This window comes from Canis lupus, chromosome 22 (genome assembly GCF_048164855.1).
Source record: "Canis lupus baileyi chromosome 22, mCanLup2.hap1, whole genome shotgun sequence".
NCBI classification, from domain to species: Eukaryota; Metazoa; Chordata; class Mammalia; order Carnivora; family Canidae; genus Canis; species Canis lupus.
Window position 1 is genome coordinate 42,559,956 of NC_132859.1, and position 6,000 is coordinate 42,565,955.

General features: G+C 45.1%; 1 long non-coding RNA gene across 1 annotated transcript in view; it reads right to left on the reverse strand.

Annotated features, from left to right (window-relative positions):
- LOC140614213 (uncharacterized) overlaps positions 1-5,500 on the reverse strand; it is a 93,988-nt gene extending 88,488 nt beyond the window's left edge. The window contains exon 1 of the long non-coding RNA XR_012015124.1: positions 5,324-5,500. This is a non-coding gene — a long non-coding RNA (uncharacterized lncRNA). The remainder of the gene's footprint in view (positions 1-5,323) is intronic.
- Positions 5,501-6,000: the final 500 nt, after the last annotated feature.

Here is a 6,000-nt window from a genome sequence, read left to right on the forward strand (position 1 = left end):
GCCAAGCCTCATGCCTAGCAAATATTCCATACTTTCATGAAGGAGAATTGCTCTGTAACCAAATTGTAGAGATGAAATGCAAAAAAACTTCATAGCATTTAGTGGAGAGGAGGGAGGTTCCCAGGAGTAAGCTAAGTCACTTGAAGCAACTGTATATTTTCATACATTTTTCAAAACTCTCTTTGAGACTGACTTTAGATAGATAGGTACCAAATGACTCTTGACCTCTATGTACCCAAAAAATGCCCAAGAGAAATCAAGGCCTTCCAAAGCACTCAGCTATAGGCCTATCAAGGGCTGGCTAGAGGAGCTTAAATCCAAATTAATTACCCAGATATCTCTAGTTCAGAAGTTGGGCCACAGACAAACTCATCAGCATGCAGTAGCTGCACCAGTCCCACGATGAGAAGAAAAGGAAGCAGGATAATGAGGACAGTAGATAAAAGGGATACCATGGAGGAGGATCTTAATTGTATCTTAATTGAGTCACACACTTTCTCCTTCATGCAGATCCCAGACCTCAAGTCAGAGAGTGGCCTCTCTGTTTGGGTATTTCCTGTGTCCCAACCATGACTGGTCAAGATCCAAGATCAACATATTGTGGCATTCCATGAAAAAACAAGTGTATCAGTTAACTGTTGCTGCAATAATGCTATATAATAAACCACCTCAAATCTTAGTAATAATCACTTACGTCACCCACATATCTGCAGTCTCTGGGTCTGCAAGCCAGCTGGAAGTTGGCTGATTCAAGCTGGGATTGACCAGGAACTCTGCCTCAAGCTTTGGATATAACTCATCTTGGCCCTCACTGAGACTTGGCTCATATCTGCTCCATAAGTGTTAGTTTCAAGGCCCAAAAATCTAGAAGGTCTTCTCTGACACACAGGAAAAAAGCAGAAAATCCAAGGCCTCTTAAGACCTGAGCCTGGAACTGGAAACCTCTCACTGGCATCCATATATCACTTGCTCAATGATGTCACATGGCAGTACCCAAAGTCAAGAAGGGGTGAGGGCCACACTCCACCACAGTGAAATCATGGCAAGGGTCAGGACATAAGGCAGAGGGATAGACACAGAGACAACAATTCCATCTACCAAAGCCTCTGTCTTCCTCCAAACTCCAACTGAAGCCATGATCATTGATAGAGACTCTGGAATTCTAATCCATCGGCTGCATTTATGATACCTAGGAAGGACGAAGATGAGAATGACAAGCTCATGCACCAGGCCACCACAAAAACTGGAGGACAGCGATAGAGTATGTCCCCCACTTCATTTGCACTTTGGGAGTAGTTGGTGCAGACCATTGCACTCACGGGCCTAGATTGTCAGCACTGGTTATTACTTACTATCCAAAGAGGTTTGGTGTTTCCTCTGACATTGGAATATAAGGGTAATTGCAGGTTATGTGGTCATTCCCAGGAAGAGAAGGAGGTCTTTCTTCTAAGAGAGATGCTCTACAATCATGAATGTTTCATAATAATCTCATTCTTTCTACATTGGCTCTGGCCTATATGGTTGGCTGGCAAGGCTACTTCTGGGAAGGAAAAAAAAGAATCCCATTCCTTTTCTGAAAGTGGAATCCAAAGAAACCCAGCTCTTTTGCCTTGGATTGACAAAAACAGAAAACTATCCCAGACTACTCCAACCTGCAGAGCTTGGAGTCAGCTGTGACGAAACGCATTCCCAGGCCTTGTGAGTCACTACCTGGGTGGGCACAGAGTCACAGCACTCAGATCTGCAGCTTGACCCTGCACAAAGGTGCCCACCCAAGGAGCGGGCGCCCACCCAATTCAGCGGGGCTGAATTCCACTCCGGTTTCCACTGCCAAGTCAAGCACCCAGACCAGGGGCTGCATAATCCCAAAGGAAGAGGCAACTTTGATAAGTAATCTGCCCACAAAGGGCACATTTTGGTAATCCACAGAAAGATGACTTAACACCAAAGGAGAATTTATCTCTTTGGCAGTCAGATGTTTGGCTCTCCCAGATTGCCCAGAGGCTACCCACTAGCACAGTATTTTACTTTGGATCACTCTCCAACTCTTCACTACTCCCACCACAGCATCTGCATCCACATCCTTTGCCATGTAAATCTGCAATGCCCCACCACTGGAAGAGGCAGGAAATACATCCCCATCCCATGATGGGCTTGACCATGTGACCTGCTTTGCCCAGTAGAATGTGAGTGGATGTGAAGTGAGCAGAGACTTTAAAAGTACTTGCTTTGTCTAGGTTGGCCTTTCAAGCCTCCACCATCTGCCATAAACTGGTAACAGAGGGAGGAGTCCCATGATGACCCAGTCTGAAACAGAGCCACTTTCACTGCCTCACAAATCAATAAGCAAAACAATAGATGTGTGCTGTTTGTTATGAGATAAAACCTGACCAATACACATGTTGTGCAAATCATGGAACAGGACAAACTCTCCTCTCAAAGCAAGAAGCCTAGGTCATCTAGTTGAAAGAAAGCATGGGAATGATGCCTAGCCAGATTCTGGAGCTGAGCTTCCAGGACTTTCCATTGCATGCCTGAGGTTTCCGTTGTGAGTAAGGAGGAGGGGCTGTGAGGAATTCTGACTGTGCCCAGGTACTGTGATGTCCATTTAGGTGGCTCCAACCCAAGTGCTGCCTGCTGGAGCAAAGGCCAGCATTCTGGGCAGAGTTGTCTGCTCTGGTGCCCACACCTTGCTTTCCTCAAGGAAAGCTGCAAACGCTCCAAGTTCAACCCTCTGGGGAGGGCAGACGTTTTGCCTGCAGAAGCCTTTCTACTGAGTCAGCCAGTTTTTAATGAGGGCTGTACACCAGACAGTGCTGCCACCTCGCCACTCTTATTAAACCTTGATCGCAGCTCTACCCAGCTGCAGTTGATTTGGCTTTTGCAAATGCAGATGCATTTCTCACCACTCGCCATAATAAACTGAAGAACAGTCAGGTTTATTGACTTGTGGGAAGAGATTTTGGTAAGGAGAAAGGAAGGGAATTCCTCTTCTATGCTGTTTCCAGCCCCAAAACAAATACCAAAGTCAAATGCTTAATTCTCAGAGGTCAGTTGAGGAAATGAGCCCGTGTGCAACATGTGTCATGCTTAGATAGAAAGAGACACAAGATGGCCATCCTCTCTGTGGCCTCCTCTCCAGGTGTAATGGTGCCAAACTCCAGGAGGACAATGATATCTGGGTTCCTCCCATCTACATCCGTTTAGAACAGTATCCAGAAGAAATATCTTTGCTGAGAACTCTTTGAATAAGAAAATATCCTGTTAAGAATAAGCCAACCAACCAAGGGGCACCTGGGTGGCTCAGTTTGTTAAGATCCGACTCTTGATTTCGGTTCAGGTCATGATCTCAGGGTTCTGAGATCGAACCACATATCAGGCTCTGTGCTGGGTGTGGAGCCCGCTTGGGATTCTCTCTTGCCCTCTTCCTCTGCCCCTCCTGACCCCCACCCCCAACCTATGCATGCACGCACTCTCTTTCTCTCTCTCTCTCAAAAATAATAATAATAATAATGATAATGATAATAATAAGCCAACCAACACCATGTAAAGAAAATTAAGGTTTAGTGAACAAACACATGTTGAAAAGCACATGGGTGCTTTCCCATGAATCATTGCTAATCCCTCAACAACTCTTTAGGGCAAGTGTCATCATTCCTGGTTTGACACATGCAGGAAGGAAGATCAGAGATATGGCATGATTAACTCACAGTCACCCAACAACTAAGAGATAGGACCTGAATTCAAACTTAATGCTGGTCAGACTCCAAAATTTGTATTCTTTCCATCATACCAGACTGACATAGTTAACCTTAATATTTTATGTAAAGCAGATATAAAATCTCAATCTACAAACACTGTTGTCTAACAAATATAACTTTCTTTAGTTTTATTTTCTTTAAGATTTTATTTATTTATTCATGAGAGACACAGAAAGAGAGGCAGAGACATGGGCAGAGGGAGAAGAAGCAGGCTTCATGCAAGGAGCTCGATGTGGGACTTGATCTGGGGAATCTGGGATCATGCCTTGAACCAAAGGCAGATGCTCAACCGCTAAGCCACCCAAGTGTCTCCCTTTCTTTAGTTTTCTATTATTCAATTTAATTTCTCTTTCGAGCTCATTCCACCAGGGGGGCAGTAATTTAAACTCAAGCAATTGCCTGCCCCTGCCCTTCCCAGGTTTGTGCAGTAGGTCCCTGGGATGCATCACACCACATCCCCCTGGGACAGGTCCACATAGGACTGTACACACTGCCAGTACCCAGGTTAAGCACACACCACCATATCTCTCTTCTCTGCTGCTTCAGTGGGGAGGTGACCAGCCTCTTTGTCCTGTTAAAAAGAAAACCACACACCCAAAATGGCATCACTTAGGCCAAATCACTAAGCTGGAGCTTAATACCTAATCTAATTGCAGTTCCAACTTCCCCCAGAAATGTGTTAACTACTCAGTCAGGAATTTTCTGATCAACATCAATGAGAAACTCTGTCACATGGGCCCTCTCCATCCCCCAGGAAGATGAGGTAATCTGCAAGATAAGATCCCTTGCCCTTTCCCCTAAGGACAAATGACTTTGCCTGAAATAATCCTTTTCTTTTGCCAAGAACTTTCTTGCCCCACCCTCCTTTCTATAAAAACCTTCCATTTTATACAACTCCTTGGAGCTGCCCTCTAGCTGCCAGATGGGATGCTGCCCAATTCATGGATCAATTAATAAAGCCAGTTAGATATGCAAATTTATGTGGTTGAATTTTGTTTTTCAACAGTCCTCTGGGAAGACAATTTTGAGGCTTGTTCTTCACTGGGTCCCCTGAGAAACTGAGCCCCAGGTGCTTATAGCAGTAACCTGATCTTTAATGCCCTCCTTATTAGTTCCTCCTCACTTCTCCCACCCACTCACTTCTGCTTCCTGGGATCTCCTCCCAAATAAGCTACTTATACATGAATCCTTGTCTCAGGCTCTGCTTTCAGGGAACTCAAACTAACATTCTATAAATCCAAGTCCCTGGGACTTCCACAGGGCCAAGGCATAACAAGGGCAGAGTGGGATGAAACAAATAATCAGTACATCACCTGCCCCTTTGGTAGCAGCTAAGCCAACCTCATCTTATCATTCCCTGTCACCAGGCTACACAAATTGCTGCTGAGTTGTCCTTGTTCCCATCCTCTAGCTGCCTGAGGCCCAGTATCTCTCATCCCTATTTCTATACCATACCATTAGGAGGTGATGGAATTCCTCTACCAGGCTGTCATAGCCATTCCTACCTTTGCAGGGCTCTACCCAAGAACAGAACATAGAACCCACTCTTGGGTCTTATTTACCTGTGTTGGCTTTGGCTGTTTCTTTGACACTCCACTGAGAAACCAGAACGTGGTCCCTCTCTCTAGGACCATCAATCAGAGTCTGAGCTTTCATCTCTTTCCTTCTGGCTGCCTTCTTTCCCAAGCCTAGAAGAAGCTGTCTCTTCTCAACACTCTGCTCTCCCTTGTGCTGTGTCCCCTGAGTATTCTATCTATGTCAGAATCCCCTTCATCACCTGAGGGTTCTGAGGAATTCTCTCAGAATGGTATCCTAGTTCCCTGAAAGGTGGGGAGTGGGGGGACCATTGTGATAAAAAGGACAGAACTGAAAATATAAACTTCAGTTTATATCTTTCTCAACCTCATTCTTCCACATTTATAAGACATATTAAGAATAATCCATAGGACAGTGTGATCCTGGTATGGAATCCCAGTATTTCCTTACCCAGTAATTAGAAGAAACCCCTTCATTTCCTCCAAATCTTTCCAATGTCCCCTACCATTCTAGGCTGGCTTCCTCATTTCCTGATGTTGGGGTGTCTGTACTATGAAAAAGGGCTTCCCCTTAACCACAATTCTGAAGAGATTCGCTTTCCCTCTCAACAGCCTTTCTGTAAAATGACTGTGATAACAGCTACTTGCCCCAGAACCATCTCCTCTCCCTCTGTTCCTTCTGTTTTTGCTCCAGAGGGCATTGT